This window comes from Ovis canadensis, chromosome 17 (assembly GCF_042477335.2).
Source record: "Ovis canadensis isolate MfBH-ARS-UI-01 breed Bighorn chromosome 17, ARS-UI_OviCan_v2, whole genome shotgun sequence".
Taxonomy (NCBI): domain Eukaryota; kingdom Metazoa; phylum Chordata; class Mammalia; order Artiodactyla; family Bovidae; genus Ovis; species Ovis canadensis.
The window spans coordinates 65,809,400-65,831,200 of record NC_091261.1 but is presented as its reverse complement, the minus strand read 5'-3'; the positions used below and the strand labels follow the sequence as shown (position 1 = coordinate 65,831,200).

General features: G+C 41.6%; 1 long non-coding RNA gene across 1 annotated transcript in view; it reads left to right on the top strand.

Moving 5' to 3' along the window:
- LOC138422665 (uncharacterized) overlaps positions 1–21,801 on the top strand; it is a 73,129-nt gene that overhangs the window by 1,619 nt on the left and 49,709 nt on the right. The window contains exon 2 of the long non-coding RNA XR_011249970.1: positions 3,039–3,230. This is a non-coding gene — a long non-coding RNA (uncharacterized lncRNA). The remainder of the gene's footprint in view (positions 1–3,038; positions 3,231–21,801) is intronic.

Below are 21,801 nucleotides of genomic sequence, written 5' to 3'. Positions count from 1 at the left end.
ACCAAGTACCCAACCCAACTGTCCCTCAGTCTCCTGAGGCCACCCAAATAGGGGAGACCAGGTCTGACAGACTGTGACCCACACAGTCGGCCACTGCTAGTAGGTTGCAGAGACAGGGATGGGGGAGAGGTTCACCACTGCCTCAAGGCCTGGGCTAGTGGAGGCCCTTAGTCAGGGCTCTGGAGCAGGACATAGTCCCCGGTCTGTTCCCTGGGCCCTCCAGCTCACCTGCTGGCCTAAGGCTGGGTGAGCTTGAGGGCCTCCAGGAGAGGGCCAGAGGGCCTCTTACTTCACTCTCTACCTGATGATCAGCACACCACTAACCCTTAGCTGAATCACTTACCTAATGGTCCCTCACTGACTGTTACTTGTGGGCAGGGTCCACTGTGGCACTGACCAGTAGCTGAGCAGGACATCTACCGGTTGCTCATTGACAGTTTGTGGCTTATGGGCAGGGCCCACTGAGGAACCGGACCAATGGCTGAGCAAGACCTGTTGCCTAGTAATAGGATGTGGAGTAGTGAGGCCCAGCAGTGGCTGCCTGCTAAGGGATGTGCCCATCCTGCTATGTTACCCTACCTCACAGAAGACTGCCTGGAAGGGGGGTGGAATGGACCATTTGGGATCATCAGAGAAGGGCATTCATTGAGCCCATTTGACTTTTCCCACGCTGCTCACAACAAATGGGTCCATGCAGGGTTTCAGACACTGGGCCATTCTAGATATGTACTGTTCACAGCATCTAAAATAGAGCATACCAAGTGAACTCCGGGAGATGGTGATGGACTGCTACTGTGGCTAAGCAACCCACTCCAGTATTCTTGCCTGGGCAGTCTCACAGACAGAAGAGCCTGGCAGGCTATAGTCCATGAAGTCACAAGGGTTGGACATGACTTAGTGACTAAACCACCCCCACCACCATGGCTACAGCACTGCAGATGGTGACTGCAGCCATGAAATTAAAAGACGCTTACTCCTTGGAAGAAAAGTTATGACCAACCTAGATAGTATATTCAAAAGCAGAGACATTACTTTGCCGACTAAGGTCCGTCTAGTCAAGGCTATGGCTTTTCCTGTGGTCATGTATGGATGTGAGAGTTGGACTGTGAAGAAGGCTGAGCACCGAAGAATTGATGGTTTTGAATTGTGGTGTTGGAGAAGACTCTTGAGAGTCCCTTGGACTGCAAGGAGATCAACCCTGGGATTTCTTTGGAAGGAATGATGCTGAAGCTGAAACTCCAGTACTTTAGCCACCTCATGTGAAGAGTTGACTCATTGGAAAAGACTCTGATGCTGGGAGGGATTGGGGGCAGGAGGAGAAGGGGATGACAGAGGATGAGATGGCTGGATGGCATCACAGACTCGATGGACGTGAGTCTGAGTGATCTCCGGGTGTTGGTGATGGACAGGGAGGCCTGGCGTGCTGCGATTCATGGGGTTGCAAAGAGTCGGACACGACTGAGCGACTGAACTGAACTGAACTGAAGTGATGTTTGCACACAGAGTAATTAAACAGCAGTGAAGCATTTAAAATATGTTCCAGGTTTTCAGAGAAGTAGTGAATCACTAATCAGGGTGTTATCCTAAAGCTTTTCAGCTGTGTTAAGGCCTCCAGGTAGCCATGTTTTAACTTCCCACATGGAAGGAAACAACTGCCTTAAGGGAGCTTCATATAACCTTCAAATACTCAAGAATTAGGAAATATGGTTCCATTGCACAAATATGGTAAGTCTGAGCTCATCATGTGACCATTGGTTAAGGATTTATTTTGGACTGCAGTATATTTATATGTATTTAAACAATAATTTTCTGTTTGTGTTCTCAGTCTCACACATGCAATTGGATGGCCAAATGTAACCTATGAGAACTATATAACTTGTCGTTTTCTGCCTATACATTTGCTGCTGCTGCTGCTAAGTCACTTCAGTTATGTCTGACTGTGCGACCCCATAGACGGCAGCCCACCATGTTCCCTCATCCCTGGGATTCTCCAGGATATTGTTACCCAATTTGGTTGCAGCTTTCTTTTTACTCTTACTTACAAGAGAATAGTACGGTCCTGAATAAGGTCTGAAATTGACCCTCGTCTGGTCCCATATTACTGCTGCTGGTTGAACAGTCAGAATGCAGATTCAAAACTTTTCTGTAGTAAGAAGTGTGTTTGTAGTCCAATGACATATCAAATCAGAGAGGAAAAAAAGAAAACCAGTGAGTGCCCTGTAGTTCAGTTTACTGCCTAGTTGTAGTTAACCAGCTAAGCCAGTTGATGAACTCCTGAGATACCACTCTGAAAAGTGGCTAGTGAAACCTATAGGTAGACTGCCAAAAAACAACTCCGTGAATTGAAATTTTTAATTTTCACTTGAAGGCAAGCAACAAGAAATAAAAGGGTGTCTTTAAAAAGATTCAAAAATTAAAAAGAGATTTGATTATGATTATATAGAAGTATTACTGCAGAGATGTATGCTTGTGATTTGAAATTCCTTCAGTGAGGGATTTGATTAAAGAGACAGCTAACCTGAAAGAAACATCCTATCAGTCAGTTTGGTGATAGATTTCAGGGTAATCCTCTGTGTGCAGTTACACACATTCTGGGTTCCATTTGGAACCCATGTACATGTCTTCAACAAAAGAAAATGATTTTCAAATTCTGTAATGAGAAAGGTTCTGGCATTTTGTTTGTGAAACCAACCTTCCCTTCTTTGGAAGAAGGGAATATTTTTGCAGTTGTGAAATGGGCAAGTTTTCCTATATGGCAAAGTGTTTTGTTTTGACTGACAAGGGAAAAGAAAAGAGGGAAAAAAAGACTTTGGAATTTTTAGACCCTGATGCTGGGAAAGATTGAAGGCAGGAGGAGAAGGGGACAACAGAGGATGAGATGGTTGGATGGCATCACGAATTCAATGGACATGAGTTTGAGTAAACTCGGGAGTTGGTGATGGACAGGGAGGCCTGGCATGCTGCAGTCCATGGGGTTGCAAAGAGTCACACATGACTGAGCAACTGAACTGAACTGAAATTAAATCCTTTTCACCCAGAAATTAGAACAAGAGAAATGTGAAGATTTGAAAACCAAGAAGGGGAGGGCATGTGTCTGAGCCGGAGAGTGGTGTGAAACAGCTTCAGTTTGAGTTGGAGAGTCAGCAAGCAAGGAAGCAGATTGAGAAGAAACATGGACTGTCCAGGAATTATCAGAACAGAACCAAAGGTTATTGGATCAACTCAGCAGGGTGAGTTACAAGTTAAGAATTTGTGGAATAAAATAATTAAAGTTGAAACAGAGCTTTTGTGTAATGTCAATTGTGTATATGGTAAGAGTAGTTCAGATTTTTGTTGCCTTTGTACTGATATCAACAAATGAAGTGTTTTTCACTTATAAGAATTCCAGTTTTCAGGTGTCAGGAGCAAAGACCCTTGCCTGTCATTAGCCAGCTGTGAGATTTTGGCAGTCACTTAACTTGGGAGTTTTCTCACCGTAAAAATGAAAGCGTTTGCTTAATGATTTCTGGTGTTTCTTATAGCATTTGTTGTTGTGCTTGTTCTTCAGTTGCTAAGTCGTGTTGCACTCTTTGCAACCCCAGGCTTCCCTGTCCTTCGCTATCTCCTGGAGTTTACTCAGACTCATGTCCCTTGAGTCAGTAATGCCATCCAACCATCTCATCCTCTGTTAGCCCCTTCTCCTCCTGCCCTCAATCTTTCCCAGCATCAGGATCTTTCCCAGTGAGTCGGCTCTTCACATCAGGTAGCCCAAGTATTTGAGTTTCAGTTTCACCATCAATCTTTCCAATGAATATTCAGGGTTGATTTCCTTTAGGATTGACTGGTTTGATCTCCTTGCAGTCCAAGGGGCTTTCAAGAGTCTTCTCCAGCACTACTATTCAAAAGCATCAGTCCTTCAGTGCTCAGCCTTCTTTATGGTTCAATTCTCGCATCCTTACATGCTGCTGCTGCTGCTAAGTCGCTTCAGTTGTGTCCAACTCTGTGCGACCCCAATGACAGCAGCCCACCAGGCTCCCCCGTCCCTGGGATTCTCCAGGCAAGAACACTGGACTGGGTTGCCATTTCCTTCTCCAGTGCATGAAAGTGAAAAATCAAAGTGAAGTCGCTCAGTCGTGTCTGACTCCTAGCGACCCCACAGACTGCAGCCTACCAGGCTCCTCTGTCCTGGAAAAACCATAGCTTTGACTATACGGACCTTTGTTGGCAAAGTTATGTCTCTGCTATTTAACATGCTGTCTAGGTTTGTCATGGCTTTTCTTGCAAGAAGCAAGTGTCTTTTAATTTCATGGCTGCAGTCCCTGTCCGCAGTGATTTTGGAGCCTAAGATCTTAATAAAGTCACTGTTTCCACTTTTTTCCCATCTATTTGCCAAAAAGTGATGGGACCAGATGCCATGATATTAGTTTTTTTTTCTTTTTAAAAAATTTATTTATTTTTAAATTGAAGGATAATTGCTTCACAGAGTTTTATTGTTTTCTATCAAACCTCAGCATGGATCAGCCATAGATCTTAGTTTCTTGAATGTTGAGTTTAAGCCAGCTTTTTCACTCTCTTCTATCACACTCATCAAGAAGTTCTTTAGTTCCTCTTGACTTTCTGCCATTAGAGTGGTGTCATCTGCCTATCTCTAAAAGTACATGATTCATTTACCTAGAGAAAATCTTTCATTGATAAAATTCTGTTAATGCTTTTAGCGTAAATGTTAAACAGTGCCATCTTTAAAAGGAAAAGCTTGGGGGGAAATTTCTAGAGCAAATGGTTTTCATTGATGTTACATTTGTGACTATATCAATACATTTTTTCATATTATTTAAATATGAAAGGAGGTATGTATATCTATATTTAAAATTTGTTCTCTTTATTGCCACATTAAGTAAAAGTTCTTTTTTGTAGCTTTTTAAGGTGGTGTCATGGAAGTATTAATTAACCAAAGTCAAGACTGTAAAATCATTGCAGAGAAGGAGTTTGAAGTTTGAGTAGGTGGAAATCTAGTTTAAATACAGAACATACCTTTTACACATGCAGAAACATTATTCATGCCCTGGTCTCTAAATCTACTTACTTTTGAAAAATAAGAGCTGGATTTATTATTGTACCTCAGCCCTTCTTATGTGTTGAAAATGAGTTCAGTTACCAGAGGAGAAAAGAACTTCTACTCTGATTTCATACCTAAGCACAAATGATCTCAGGAGAGCACTGCTCTTGTCTGCATGGTTAGTGTTTGGTGCTTAGGTCTCTGGGAAGAGCAGCATGTGAAGCATGTGAAGTTATTTCACTATTTTGTGTCATAGTTGCTTCCTATAGGAACCCTGAGACAGGTCAGAACTGTCGTGCCTTACCAGGAAGTGCGAAGTAAATGCTCCCACTAGAGAAAAGAAGAAGGAGGAGAGGTATAGAAGGAGAGAGTAGAACCAGGGGCCTGGGGGAGATGAGGGGCAGTGGAGAGACAGGAGAGAGATGGGAAAAACTTGAAAAATAGCTAGTTGCAGGAGGTATTGAATGTATGTGAAGGTGAGAATTCAGTTGGTAGGTGGAGCTAAAACTACATATCTCACCTAGTGGTTTCTTTCTTGTCTGGGGAATCAAATCACCGTTTGATTGGCTGAAAAGGAGAAGCTGGACAGTTCTTCAAGAAGTCATTACAGGGCCAGCTCAGCAGCCTTTCTGACTCAACTCTAAAACCTTTTTTCAGCAGTTGGGAAGGATATCTTTATCCTTGTAAGACTTAATAGATTTTTAAGTCTTTGTTCACCATTCATGAAAGATTAACCAGATAGGCCTGGCTAGATTGACTTATTTGCTCAAAAACACTTACTTAGTACTGTATTTTTATTATTACAACAGTCTCTTTGTCTTTTTAAAAAGCTTTTTAAGACAGGCTCCTCTGACCATGGGATTCTCTAGGCAAAAATACTGGAGGCAGATTCTTTACCACTGAGTCACCAGGGAAGCCCAGTTCTCCCCCATTTAATACCTATTCTAATAAGTGTTTCTTATGGAGACTTATGAAAGGAATACAACCAATCAGAACAATTTAGGAGGAAATTATTTCTTGGGAGCTAAGTTTCTGTTACAAAATGATGTGGGCAGAAGCTGACTCAAACTCTGCTTTCTGATCTGGTGAAATATAGGTGGCCTAGAGAGATAGAATCGGAGAAGGCAATGGCACCCCACTCCAGTACTCTTGCCTGGAAAATCCCACGGACGGAGGAGCCTGGTAGGCTGTAAAGAGTCGAACACAACTGAGTGACTTCACTTACACTTTTCAGTTTCATGCATTGGAGAAGGAAATGGCAACCCACTCTGGTGTTCTTACCTGGAGAATCCCAGGGACAGGGGAGCCTGGTGGGCTGCCGTCTATGGGGTCACACAGAGTCGGACACGACTGAAGTGACTTAGCAGCAGCAACAGCAGAGAGATGGAGTAAGAAAACAAATACTAGTGTGACATAGCAAGAGCACTCTCATCTCTACCACTCTGGAATGGAAGTAGTGGTATTTCTTCTTTGACACATCAGGAAACTGAGCACCAGAAGTTTAGTGACATTGCCCAAGGCTTTGCACAGGTTACAGGTTAACCACTGATTTCAAGAGTGGTTTTTGTATATTTTCAAGAATGGGTGGTCAGTCAGCAACAAGAACCTCACATTTATTTCCATCTTATTGGCTTATTTTTTAGTTGCTTTTGCTGAATGTTATTGTTTTGGATACTCTTTAACTTCCAAGTCACTGAGTAAAGTGAATCTAGAAGTTTGGAGTCCACTTTCAGCAGTTTGTTATATCAGGGGTGTGCTGGGAAGACAAAGAAGGATTAGTTGAGAGGCTCACTTCAGCTAGAAAAGAAAAGTAGGTTTTGCATATAGGAGTGCCCTTCTGTGAAGACAGCATTTCCAGCTTTTTCCAGATTAGTACTGTTGCTCCTTAGTAGGTTAAATTATTATTTGAACCTGCTCTTAATTATTTAGGGGCTTCCCTGGTAGCTCAGATGATAAAGCGTCTGCCTGCAATGCTGAAGACCTGGTTTCAATCCCTGGGTCGGGGAGATCCCCTGGAGAAAGAAATGGTAACCCACTCTAGTACTCTTGCCTGGAAAATCGCATGGATGGAGGAGCCTGGTAGGCTACAGTCCATGGGGTTGCAAAGAGTTGGACATGACTGAGCGACTTCACTTTCTTTCTTTAATTATTTGCCCAGAGAGAGCCATGCCTGATTCAGGAGTCCTCAAGTTGGTTCTGTTAGTATCATGGTCTGATCATCTTTTTCAAAAGAGGTGAGCTTGAGATTCTAACATATTAGGTCTAAATTTGGGGGGGTTGCAAGGTCCAAAATTCAGATGAGTCACTGCGGGAGTAGATCTTATTAATGCTGCTAGATTTGACTTAATACAATGGCAGTGGGCTTTTTTTTTCTTTTTTACATTGATATCTGAATTCCATTGGTCCTTGTAGGCAGCTTAGTATATTGCATTGGAGTAATGAAAACAGAATTAAATGAGTTGCCCCTGCCTGGTATGGGGTGAGGCCTCTAATTTCTGTACCTGCCACATGGATTGCAGGTGATAGGTTGGGGTTTACTGGCATAGAAAAAAATATTGACTGCAAAGTATACACTCTTTTGTTATTTCGCTGCCTGACCCATAGTTCTGGTCACTGAATATTGTTGCCTTGAAAAATAAAGTATCTGTAATCAGTGAGTAAACATAATCAGCAGAAAAGCTGGTAATATTTGTTTTGACTCTGATAGCATCTTCTCCACTGCTCTTCACTGGTGTCCAGGACAATTATACAATACTATCATGCATTTTTAGTACTGAAAAATAATTTCTAGTCTAGCTGGACCAGACCAGAAAATGTTGGTAAAATGTTTTTCAGAGGTTCTGCAAATTTGATTGTGTTTTTAAATATTTGTTGCACTTTGAAGAGCCATTACCAAAAAACATCCTATGTTCTCTTGAGATGAATTGGTTACACTTTCACCAGTTTAAACAGGTGAAAGACCATTGGTGCCTCAGGTTATGCTGCCAGTTTATCTTGCCTTTGTGCCCTCTCTGTTAACTAAATAGTATGATGCTGTTGTAACCTGAGCTGTGTAAAATCTGGTGGCATTTGTAATTTCTTCACTGGGTGAATTTAAAAATTTGTGTTCAGTATTTTAAAATCAGAGCTAAGCTAAACCCACAAATACAAATACATACTGAATGAAGTTACCACTATCATCCTTGTCCTCCAATTTCAAATTATTTTTAGAAGGCCTAAGATTGAGGGTGGGAGGAGAAGTGGACGACAGAGGATGAGATGGTTGGATGCCATCACCAACTCAGTGGACATGAGTTTGGGTAAACTCCGGGAGTTCGTGATGGACAGAGTCTTGACGTGTTGCATTTCATGGAGTCACAAAGAGTCGGACACGACTGAGTGACTGAACTGAATTGAACTGAATTATTTTTAATGAGTTTATAAATCTTATATAGTTAAACTTATAAAATATTTAATATTAACAAAAGATAACCATTATCTATATGTTTATTGAGACTTCTTATAAGATTACACATGTAAAAAGTATATGAATTGGGAAAAAACCTCATCAGACATAAATTGGAAAGCCATTAGTTTAGATCAGTAGTTCTCAAACTATAGTCTGAAGAGCCATAGGTCTCCAAGAGGTGCCTCAGAATAGTTATAAAGTAGTACAATTCAGTTATTTTTAGCAAATTTATAGAATTGTGCCACCATCACTATAAACCACTTTTAGAAAATTTCGATACTCCTGCTCTCCCTGCAAAGATTCCCTTGTGACCTTTTTCAGTCAGTTTTTAGTCCCCACCCTCAGCCCCAGACAAACATTGATCTGCTTTTTATCTGTATTAATGTCTTTCTTGGATATTTTGTATAAGTAGAATTGGACAACAGATAGTTTTTTTGTGTGTCTGACTCCTTTAGCATAATGTTTGTGACGTTCACCTACATTGTAGCATATATCAATAGTTCCTTTTTATTGCTGAATGTATCCTGTTGTGTGGATGCAGTGCATTTTGTTTATCATTTAACCAGTTGATGGACATTTGGATTATCTAGTTTTCGACTATTATGAATTGTGCTGCTATGAACATGAACTTGATTCATGTACAAGTCTTTGTGTGGACAAGTGTAACTTTTAAAGAAACTGCCAAACTGCTTTTCAAAGGACCATGCATCATTTTGCATTTCCACAAGCAATGCCTGAGAATTCCAGTTTCAACAAAAAGGACCGTTTTTAATATTAAAAAAATATGGTGTATCCTCACATGATAATAGATGTCATTTTAGTATCTGCTGGATGATAAAAAAGAACAAAAATGACAGGGAATTAGTAATATTCCTAGAAGGATTTATATTCTGTAATCACAACAGCATTTAACGACTTGATGCAATTAGTCTATAGGCTGTACTTTGTGTGCACTCTCATAGCAATTCAGTGGCCCACAAGGATCATGGTTAGAAGCTACTGGTCCAGGTGATATGTTTATGAATAAATATAAGCCATCTTTTAATCATCTTCTATAAAATAGAGACCTACTTCATAAAGTTGTTTAGAAACCAAAGCATTTGGCCCATCCTAGGTGCTCAATTGGAGAAGGCAATGGCACCCCACTCCAGTACTCTTGCCTGGAAAATCCCATGGACATAGGAGCCTGGTGGGCTGCAGTTCTTGGGGTTGTGAAGAGTCTGACATGACTGAGCGACTTCCCTTTCACTTCTCACTTTCATGCATTGGAGAAGGAAATGGCAACCCAGTCCAGTGTTCTTGCCTGGAGAATCCCAGGGACGGGGGAGCCTGGTGGGCTGCTGTCTATGGGATCGCACAGAGTCAAACACGACTGAAGCAACTTAGCAGCAGCAGCAGCAGCAGGTGCTCAATTAGTGACAGCTGTTACTACTAGGAATTAGTGTGACTTTAAATAGCAGGAGACCTGGGTTTGATCCCTGGGTTGGGAAGATCCCCTGGAGAAGGGAAAGGCTACCCACACCAGTATTCTGGCCTAGAGAATTCCATGGACTGTATAGTCTATGGGGTTGCGAAGAGTCGGACACGACTGAGCGACTTTCACTTTCACTTTTGGAGCCATACAGGTGAGAATTCTAACTTTTCTGAACCTGGTTAAACTAATAGCAGTCTCTTCTTTATTCAAACTGACTTGCAATAGAGACTAATTGGATTTTTGGAAACACCTCTTTTCCATACTTCTTGCTGACTTCAAAATGTTGCTTGTATCTATCCATTTCATTTGATTTCATCTTTTTTGAATTGGAAACTCCTCTTCCCCACCCTCAAATTTATCAAAGCCCCTTAGCAAATGTTGTTACTGTATTCTACAGCTGTAATTCTCATCTCTGATGTGCATGGGAATCACTTGGGTAGTTCTTGCACTGAATACTGATTCCTGGGTCCCACCCCCAGAGATTCTCATTTAACTGCTCTGTGATTTGCACGTCAGCATCTTTTTTTTTTAAAGGCAGGTGATTATAATGTATGGCCAAGGATGAGAATTATTATTCTAATATGAAACAGGATTGGTGACAGTGTTCTTGCCTACTTGAGTATCAATAGTCAGTGTTACAAGTATCTTAATTCCTTCATTGTAAAGACATTAAGCAAAATAGAGTCTCTGGGATACACTGTTAGAATGACACAAAGCCGCTGGAGGAATCTCTGAGGTAAGCCTTTCTTCCACCTAAGTGGTACAGTCAGTGGTACAGTTGTGTGTAATGAAAACAAAAACTTTAAGGCATGCTGAAGTCAGGGCATGTTTCATTCATCACCACTTCTTCTAGGAGGCACTGTGGCATAGTGAAATGGATTCAGGTTTTGGCACTAGATGAATTTGGGCTTATTTTGGATCTGTAGATTACTATGTCGATTGAGATTCAGAGTTTGCAATTGCACGTTTTTCTCATGTGGAAAAAAATAAGGATTATGAAAAACACAACAGGAATCATATTATACACCATACAGGGTTGTTAGCACTATATATAAAATCCTTAGCAAACTTTCTGGCTTAGTAAATAGCAGTTGTATTGTATATACCATCCCTCCTCATTCTAAAGACTGTCTTTGACTTGTTTGTATCTCCAGTGCCAATCACAATGCCCTAATGCTCAGAAGGTTATAAAATTTGATGATGATATAGAAAATCTGATTTCTTTTTTTAAATCAATTACTCATAGGTAAAAAATAGAGTTGTGGCATTATAAAATTAGAGCTCAGCAAGTAAATGTTGCCACACATTATTTAATGGCAGTATCCCTTCATTTTTGTTTAATGAGATTCATGGTCAAAGTCATGTAGTGTCATACAATCCATGGAAAAAATAGTAGCACCTCAGTATTTAGCAAGTGATGCTTTAGTGGCTATACTAAGTATGATATAAACAAGAGATATGGTTTCAAGGGAAGGGACAATTATAAAAATAGACAAGAACTTAATGTCAGAAAAATCAAGAGTTAAAAAGGTTAGGACAGATACACAAGCCAGAATCAGAACATATTAGACAAATGCAGTTCATCGTGTATTTTCTTCCTAGCTCTGACTTCAGAAGGCCTAGAAGCAATGAAATACTAGTAGTAATAAGTACCCCTAATGCACAGAGTTTTACTTCCTAAATATCGTTCTTGACTAAAAGGAACCAGGGCTCCTTGGAGAAATTACTCATTCCAAGTTTGTAGTAGGAACTTAGGCTGAGTCTGAGACATCATTTTGTGCTAGGAGCAAGAAAGTTTTCAAAACCTAATGGAATAATTATGTGTATACATCAGTTTAGCAGCAAGATCTTTCTTGACCCACCCTTTCATTTAATGAAAATGAAAACAAAAATAAACAAATAGGACCTAATTAAACTTAAAAGCTTTTGCACACCAAAGGAAACCATAAGCAAGACGAAAAGACATAAGGAAACCATAAGCAAGACAACCCTTAGAATGGGAGAAAGTATTTTCAAATGAAGCAGCTGACAAAGGATTCATCTCCAAAATACACAAACAGCTCATATAGCTCAATATTTAAAAAAAAAAGTCAAAAAATAGGCAGAGACATAAATAGACACTTCTCCAAAGAAGACATACAGATAGCCAACAAACACGTGAAAAGATTCTCAACATCACTAATTATGAGAGAACTCCAAATCAAAACTACAATGAGGTATCTATCACCTTATGCCCATTGAAATGGCCATTATTAAAAAATCTGCAAACAGTAAATGCTGAGAGGGTGTGGAGAAAAGGGAACCCTCTTGCACTTTTTGTGGGAATGTAAACTGATACAGCTACTATGGAGAGAAGTGTGAAGGTTCCTTTAAAAACTAAAAATAGAACTACCATATGAGCCAACAATCTTCTACTGGGCATATACCCAGAGAAAACCATAATTCCAAAAGACACATGCAACCCAATGTTCATTGCAGCACTACTCACAATAGCCAAAACATGGAAGCAACCTAAATGTTCATCAACAGATGAATGGATGAAGAAGATGTGGTACATATATACAATGGAGCATTACTCAGCCATAAGAAAGAAGAAAATTGGGTCATCTGCAGAGACGTGGATGGACCTAGAGACTGTCATACAGAGTGAAATAAGTCAGAAAGAGAAGAACAAATACTGTGTATTAACACATATACATGGAATCTAGAAGAATTGTACAGAGGATCTTATTTGCAAAGCCCGAATAAAGACGCACAGGCTGGACACCAAGAGGGGAAGGGGAAGGGGTAGTGGTGGGATGAATTGGGAAATTGGGATTGACATATACACACTATTGATACAATGTAAAAATACTATATATAGGCTCATTCCAAGCTGGAATCAAGATTGCTGGGAGAAATATCAATAACCTCAGATGTGCAGATGATACCACCCTTGTGGCAGAAAGCGAAGAGGAACTGAAGAGCCTCTTGATGAACGTGAAAGAGGAGAGTGAAATACTGGCTTAAAACTCAGCATTCAAAAAACTAAGATCATGGCATCTGGTCCCATCACTTCATGGCAAATAGATGTATAAACAATGGAAACAGTGACAGACTTTATTTTCTTGGGCTCTAAAATCACTGCAGATGGTAACTGCAGCCACGAAATTAAAAGATGCTTGCTCCTTGGAAGAAAAGCTATGACAAGCCTAGACAATGTATTAAAAAGCAGAGACACTACTTTGCCGACAAAGGTCCATCTAGTTAAAGCTATGGTTTTTCCAGTAGATATGTATGGATGTGAGAGCTGGACCGTAAAGAAGGCTGAGTGCTAAAGAATTGATGCTTTTGAACTGTGGTGTTGGAGAAGACTCTTGAGAGTCCCTTGGACAGCAAGGAGATCCAACCAGTCCATTCTAAAGGAAATCAACCCTGAATATTCATTGGAAGGACTGATGCAGCAGCTCCAATACTTGGGCCACCTGATGCTAAAAGCTGACTCACTGGAAAAAAACCCTGATGCTGGGAAAGATTGAAGGCAGGAGGAGAAGGGGATGACACAGTACAAGATGGTTGGATGTCATCACTGACTAAATGGACATGAGTATGAGCAAGCTCTGGAAGATAGTGAAGAACAGGGAAGCCTGGTATGCTACAGTCCATGGGGTTGCAAAGAGTTGGACATGACTGAGCGACTGAACAACAACAACAGTAATAAAACAGATAACTAATGAGAACTTACTGTATAGTTCAGCACTGAACCTATTCAGTGCTCTGTGATGAACTAAATGGGAAGGAAATCTAAAGAAGAGGAGATATATAGCATATTCAAAAGCAGAGATATTACTTTGCCAACTAAGGTCCGTCTAGTCAAGGCTATGGTTTTTCCTGTGGTCATGTATGGATGTGAGAGTTGGACTGTGAAGAAGGCTGAGCACTGAAGAATTGATGCGTTTGAACTGTGGTGTTGAGAGTCCCTTGGACTGCAAGGAGATCCAACCAGTCCATTCTGAAGGAGATTAGCCCTGGGATTTCTTTGGAAGGAATGATGCTGAAGCTGAAACTCCAGTACTTTGGCCACCTCATGCGAAGAGTTGACTCTTTGGAAAAGACTCTGATGCTGGGAGGGATTGAGGGCAGGAGGAGAAGGGGATGACAGAGGGTGAGATGGCTGGATGGCATCACTGACTCGATGGACGTGAGTCTGAGTGAACTCCGGGAGTTGGTGACGGACAGGGAGGCCTGGCCTGCTGCAGTTCATGGGGTCGCAAAGAGTTGGACACGACTGAGCAACTGAACTGATAGTTCATTCACTTTGCTTTACAGTAGAAACTAATACAACATTGTAAAGCAACTATACTTCAGTAAAAAATTTTTAAATAAAATAAATTTCTCTTTCTGGTGATTATTACTGTACAGAAATTCAACAGATTCCTGTTTATTGATTTTGTATCCTTCAACTTTACAGAACTGATTTATTCTAATCATTTTTTGGTGGAGGCTTTAGGGTTTTCTATATATAATATCATGTCATCTGCAAATAGTGACAGCACACCCCCTCCTTCCAGAGGAACCACTATCAAGACTTTTTATGATAATCATTCCTTTCCTTTGCTTTCTAGTGAGTTTTACTTGCTAAGTGTGCATCTGTAAGTATTACCATTTTGTTTGCTTGTTTTTGAATTTTGCATCAGTGGAATCATACAGTGTGAATAATTTTGTGTCTGACTTCTTTTCACTTAGCATTTTGTTTTTGTAGTTCATCCATATTGATACCTATAGCTTAGGTAATTCATTTGCTTTGATATATTATATTCCATTGTGTGAATATATAACATACCTGAGTCATGTACTGGTACCTTGACTGCTGTGGGGGTAGAAAGTATTGCAGGGTAAGGGCCCTTCCATGTGGGCTGGAGACCTTGGAGATGCCCAACTCCAGTCTAGGAGGTTGTCCTGCCTTGACTTGCCTAGGGATCTGATCCTTGAAAGGTTGTTACGCCTCAACCTGCTCAGGGATATCCCAGTCCAGGGGTCCCAGGAGGTCGACATGCCTCGACTTGCCCAGGACCCAATTCTCAGGAGGCTGACCTGCCTTGACCTGCCTGGGGATTCGATCTCCAGGAGGCTGTCACTCCTCAGCTTGCCTGGGGATCCACAACCTGACCCAGGGACGCCTGGCTCTCAGGTTGTAACAGTACTGGGTAGGATAAGTTTCAAAAAGACTCACCCCCCATGGAAATTGAAGGAGGCCTATTAGTTTTTTCTTTTTTCTTTTCCTCCCTGTCATCACTGTCTTTCATATGGGAAATAACCAATCCACTTCCTGACAGACATCCTTGAGATGCATCCTTGATAACTGGAAGTTGTTTGATCCTCTAACTCTAAGGAGAAGTTGCTTAAAATTCTTTTGTGCCACTATATGGCCATGGTATCCTCTGGGGGACAAGGAACACTAGCCTGAGGATGGGAGTTTAAATTACAATACCATCCTGCAGCTAGACTTATTCTGTAAAAGACAAGGGAAATGGACAGAGATCACTTGTGTCCAGACTTTCTTCTGACTAAGAGATATGAAGGAACTCTGTCCTAAGTATGGGATTGTTGTATGCCCTAAAAGTGAGCCTACTAGGCAGATGGTGTTAGGCACAGACAACCAAGAGAAGGTACCCGCCTGCGAAGGCTCACCTCCCATGGCTTCCGAGTCGCCTGGTGCTCCTTCCTTGTATCCAAACCATGCCCCCATATCTGGGAGCACCCCCTCCACAAAAGTGAACTCGAGTAAGTCCCTTAGTTGAAACTGGAAAAGTATTTGAACCAACCTGGGTCCATAAGCCCTTCTCCCTCTTAGAACTAAGATCAAACAAGATCTGGGAAGCTATACAGATGACCCAGGCAAATGTATAGATACATTCCAACACATTACCTTGGCCTTTGACTTGATGTGGAAGGACATCATGGTCATATTTATTCAAACTTTATCTGACCCTGAGCATGCTAGGGTCTTAAAGGAAGCCCGAAGGTATGCTATGGGGCTTCACGTGTCAAGCAATAAATACCCAGTAGGGGAAACTGAAGTCCCCTCCTTAGATCCTAATTGGAATTATAATGACCCTGAGCACATCTGGGAAAGGGAACATTTTCTGATCTGTGTGAAGGCAGGACTGAAAGGAGCCCAGCAAAAAGTAATCAGCTATGTCTGGGTCTCAGCAATAACTCAGGAGCCCAGTGAGAACCCCATTGCCTTTCTGGAAAGGCTAAAAGAGGCCCTCCAAGTATTACTAGAAAGATCCTGCAGAGGAGCAGGCCTCCAAACAACTATAAGGCAAGTGGTCTCCTCTTGTCCCACTTGCCAATTAAACAACCCCCAAGGAGCTCAAAGACTTCAGCCTGTCCAATGATGTGGGACCTATCCAGGAGAGGGCTGGCAGATGGACTAGATGCCAGTTTCTCAAGGGTAAAAATGCCTATTTGTTATGAGAGGTACATTCACAGGATGGATTGAAAGCTTTCCCACCCAGACTGAGAAGGCTGAGGAGGTGGTAAAAAAACTGCTCCATGAAATCATTCCAAGATTTGGTCTGCCCCAGTCATTACAAATTGACAATGGGACATCATTTACTTCTAAGGTCACCCAAGGGGTCTCTAAAGCATTGGGCATTACTTATTATCTCCATTGTGCCTGGAGGCCTCAGTCTTCAGGAAAAGTAGAAAGAGCCAACCAATTCTTAAAATCAGTGATAAAAAGATAACCCAGGAGACCTCCATGGGATGGAAGGAGGCTTTACCAATAGCTCTCCTCTGCACCCATATTGCCCCTAAGGAACATGTTGGTCTTAGTTCTTATGAGATGCTATATAGGAGACCTTTTGTTTATGTCAATGACCTCTTCCTAGATCCAGAGGTTCAGACCCACCAGTCTTATACCATGGCCATTGGGCAATTCCAACAGGATATATGCTTGTGAGGTATCAACCAGGACCCAAAAGATTCTTTTTTTTTTTTTTTTCCAAAAGATTCTTAAGAGTCACCACTATATGCTCCAGGGACTCAAGTCCTAATTAAAGTCTGGAAGGATGGGTCCCCAAAGGCTCAACTCCAGCCCACATGGAAGGGCCCCTACCCTGTAATACTTTCTACCCCCACAGCAGTCAAGGTACCAGGACATGACTCCTAGATTCACTACTCATGAGTCAAGCCATGGAAGAAAACAGAAGAGGACACTCAATATACCTGTGAGCCCCTAGGAGATCTCAGATATCTATTAAGAACTACAAATGAGTGCCATTCTAATGAACACCCTCAAAATTAAGTTTCTGGGGATAAGATTTCTCAGGACAGCTCTAAAGAGCCAGCATAACTTGGCAGAGGTTGTACTCCAAAACAGACAGGAGATAGATCTCCTGATCCCTTGACAAGGAGGGACTTGAGCTATCTTGAATGAGATGTGTTGTTTCTGGGTAAATACCTCCAGCTAAGTTAAAGTCTGACAGTCCTCAAGAAAAACATTCAGACCCTACAGGATCTCAGAGAACAAGCTGGAGAGTTCTTGGGGTGGCTACCATCTCTCTTTGGTGGATCCTCCTGGTGATGGGAAATTTGGAGTTGGCTAATGCCCCACATCCAAGGGCAGAGAAGCCCCAGCAAGACGGTAGGCACTGGAGCAGTGGCTGCATAGTGCTGGAGACTGTGAGGAGATACCCCACATCGAAGGGCAAAGGAGAAGCCCCAGCTAGATGAGGGCAGACAAACTGAAAACCACAATCACAGAAAACTAACCAATCTGATCACATGGATCACAGCTTTGGTCCTAACTCAATGAAACTATGAGCCATGCCGTGTAGGGCCATCCAAGACAGACAGGCCATGGTGTAGAGTTCTGACAAAACGTGGTCCACTGGAGAAGGGAATGGCAAACCACTTCAGTGGTTTCTTCTTGCCTTGAGAACCCCATGAACAGTATGAAAAGGCAAAAAATAGGACATTGAAAGATGAACTCCCAAAGGTCAGCAGGTGCCCAATATGCTACTGGAGATCAGTGGAGAAATAACTCCAGAAACAATGAGGAGATGGAGCTAAAGCAAAAACAACAGCCGGCTGTGGATATGAATGGTGTTGGAAGTAAAGTCCCATGCTGTGAAGAACAATATTGTATAGGAACCTGGAATGTTAGGTCCATGAATCAAGGTAAATTGGAAGTGGTCAAACAGGAGATGACAAGAGTGAACATCGACATTTTAGGAATCACTGAACTAAAATGGACTGGAATGGGTGAATTTAACTCAGATAACCATTATATCTACCACTGTGGGCAAGAATCCCTTAGAAGAAATGGAGTAGCCATCATAGTCAACAAAAGAGTCTGAAATGCAGTACTGGGATGCAGTCCCAAAAACGACAGAATGATCTCTGTTCGTTTTCAAACCATTCAGTATCACACTAATCCAAGTCTATGCCCCGACCAATAATGCTGAAAAAGCTAAAGTTGAACAGTTCTATGAAGACCTACCAAACATTCTAGAACTAACACCCAAAAGAGATGTCCTTTTCATTATAGGGGACTGGAATGCAAAAGTAGGAAGTCAAGAAATACCTGGAGTAACAGGCAAATTTGGACTTGGAGTACAGAATGAAGCAAGGCAAAGGCTAACAGAGTTTTGGCAAGAGAACGCACTGGTCATACCAAACACCCTCTTCCAACAACACAAGAGAACTCTACACATGAACATCACCAGATGGTCAATACCAAAATCAGATTGATTATATTCTTTGCAGCCAAAGATGGAGAAGCTCTATACAGTCAGCAAAAACAAGACTGGGAGCTGACTGTGGCTCAGATCATGAACTCCTTATTGCCAAATTCAGACTTAAATTGAAGACAGTAGGGAAAACCACTAGACCATTCAGGTATGACCTAAATAAAATCCTTTACAATTATACAGTAGAAGTGAGAAATAGATTTAAGGGATTAGATTTGATAGACAGAGTGCCTGAAGAACTATGGATGGAAGTTTGTGACATTGTACAGGAGACAGGGATCAAGACCATCCCAAGAAAAAGAAATGCAAAAAGGCCAAATGGTTGTCTGAGGAGGCCTTACAAAGAGCTATGTAAAGAAGAGAAGTGAAAAGTCAAAGGGGGAAAGGAAAGATATACCCATTTGAGTGCAGGGTTCCAAAGAATAGCAAGGAGAGATAAGAAAGCCTTCCTGAGCGATCAATGCAAAGAAATAGAGGAAAACAATAGTATGGGAAAAACTAGAGATCTCTTCAAGAAAATTAGAGATACCAAGGGAACATTTCATGCAAAGATGGGCACAATAAAGGACAGAAATGGCATGAACCTAACAGAAGCAGAAGATATTAAGAAGAGGTGGCAAGACTACACAAAACTATACAAAAAAAGATCTTCATAAGCCAGATAATCACGATGGTGTGATCACTATGAACAAAGCTAGTGGAGGTGATGGATTTTCAGTTGAGCTATTTCAAATGCTAAAAGATGATGTTGCAGAAGTCCTGCACTCAATTTGCCAGCAAATTTAGAAAACTCAGCAGTGGCTGCAGGACTGGAAAAGGTCAGTTTTCATTCCAGTCCCAAAGAAAGACAATGCCAAAGAATGCTCAAACTACCACACAATTGCACTCATCTCACACACTAGTAAAGTAATGCTCAAAATTCTCCAAGCCAGGCTTCAACAGTATGTGAACCATGAACTTCCAGATGTTCAAGCTGAATTTAGATAAGGCAGAGGAACCAGAGATCTAATTGCCAACATCCATTGGATCATCAAAAAATAAGAGAGTTCCAGAAAAACATCTGCTTTATAGACTACACCAAAGCCTTTGATTGTGTGGATCACCACAAACTGTGGAAAATTCTTCAAGAGACTGGAATACCAGACCACCTGACCTGCCTCTTGAGAAAGCTGTATGCAGGTCAGGAAGCAACAGTTAGAACTGGACATGAAACAACAGACTTGTTCCAAATCGGGAAAGGAGTATGTCAAGGCTGTATATTGTCATCCTGCTTATTTAACTTATATGCAGAGTACATCATGTGAAATGCTGGGCTACATGAAACACAAGCTGGAATCAAGATTGCTGGGAGAAATATCAATAACCTCAAATATGCAGACACACCACCCTTATAGCAGAAAGTGAAGAAGAACTAAAGAGCCTCTTGATGAAAGTGAAAGAGGAGAGTGAAAAAGTTAGCTTAAAACTCAACATCCAGAAAACTAAGATCATGGCATCTGGTCCCATCACTTCATGGCAAATAGATAGGGAAACAATGCAAACAGTGACAGACTTTATTTTTTGGTCTCTAAAATCACTTCAGATGGTAACTGCAGCCATGAAATTAAAAGACACTTGCTCCTTGAAAGAAAAGTTATGACCAACCTAGACAGCATATTAAAAAGCAGAGACATTACTTTGCCAACAGTAGTCATGTATGGATGTGAGAGTTGGACCATAAAGAAAGGCGAACACTGAAGAATTGATGCTTTTGAACTGTGGTGTTGGAGAAGACACTTGACAGTCTCTTGGACTGCAAGGATATCCAACCAGTCCATCCTAAAGGAGATCAGCCCTGAATATTTATTGGAAGGACTGGTGCTGAAGCTGAAACTCCAATACTTTGGCCACCTGATGCAAAGTGCTGACTCATTTGAAAAAACCCTGATGCTGGGAAAGATTGAAAGTGGGAGGAGAAGGGGATGACAGAGGATGAGATGGTTGGATGGTATCACCGACTCAATGGACATGAGCTTGAGTAAACTCCAGGAGTTAGTGATGGACAGGGAGGCCTGGCATGCTGTAGTCCATGGGGTCGCAAAGAGCTAGACACAACTGAGCAACTGAACTGAATGCCCCTACTAGTCCTTGTTATCACATATTGATGCTGCTTATGATTGATCCATATATTATCAATTGTCTACCCCATCTTGTCTCTGTCCAGGTCAACCAGCTACAACATGCAGTGCCAGTTCAACAAGGATATATAAAGCTACAGTGCCCCAGAGAAAATATCACTCACCCTTAGATGAACACTGCTATAAGGACTCTGAGGCCTGAGACTAGCAAGAGGGGGAGGCCCAGTGCCCCTCACTGTCCCAGTTCAGCAGGAAGTAGCCAGAAAGACCTTGACACCCCTATTCCCAAAGAATTGGGCCTCCCATCTCTTGAGGGGGGAATGTTAGGTAGTTAGAATAGGAAAAAGGATTCCAGAATGGCGGTGGCTAAAAGAAAAGGAAGGCAAAAGCCCATGAAACTAGAACAAAGGAAGGTCCAAGGATGGGAGTTGGGACCTCAGGTAAAACAAACAGCACTCCTGGCTAGTCCAATTTACACAGGGTAGGCCCGGGGGAGGAGAAAAAAACATATAAAAAGAGAAGCCAAAACTGGGCTGGGGGCCTCTCTTCTCTTCACGTCTTTTGGGTCGGCATGCCCTCATGCCTCATGCCTCGAGGATGTATTTTCCTTTACTTTCTAAGTAAAACTGAGCTGTAACATGGAGCTGTAACACTAGTCTGTCGCTTCAAATTTTTGCTGTGATGAGACAGACTGAGGGAATTACAAACTCCCCTGACATACCTATTTGTCTGGAATGTTTGTTTCTAGGTTTTAGTTAACAAATCATGCTGTTATGAACAATCCATTCTGGTAGACATTCACACACACTTCTGTAGGATTTACACATAGGAATTGCTAGGTACATAAAACTGATGGCTTCTCTGATTATTCCTGAAGATAGATTCCTAGCAGTTAAATTAATGGATCAGAAGTTCTAAGCTTGGAAGAGGATTTAGGACCTCTGTGAATTAGTCTGTAATCAGCAAGATAGCCTTTAGTCTAATTC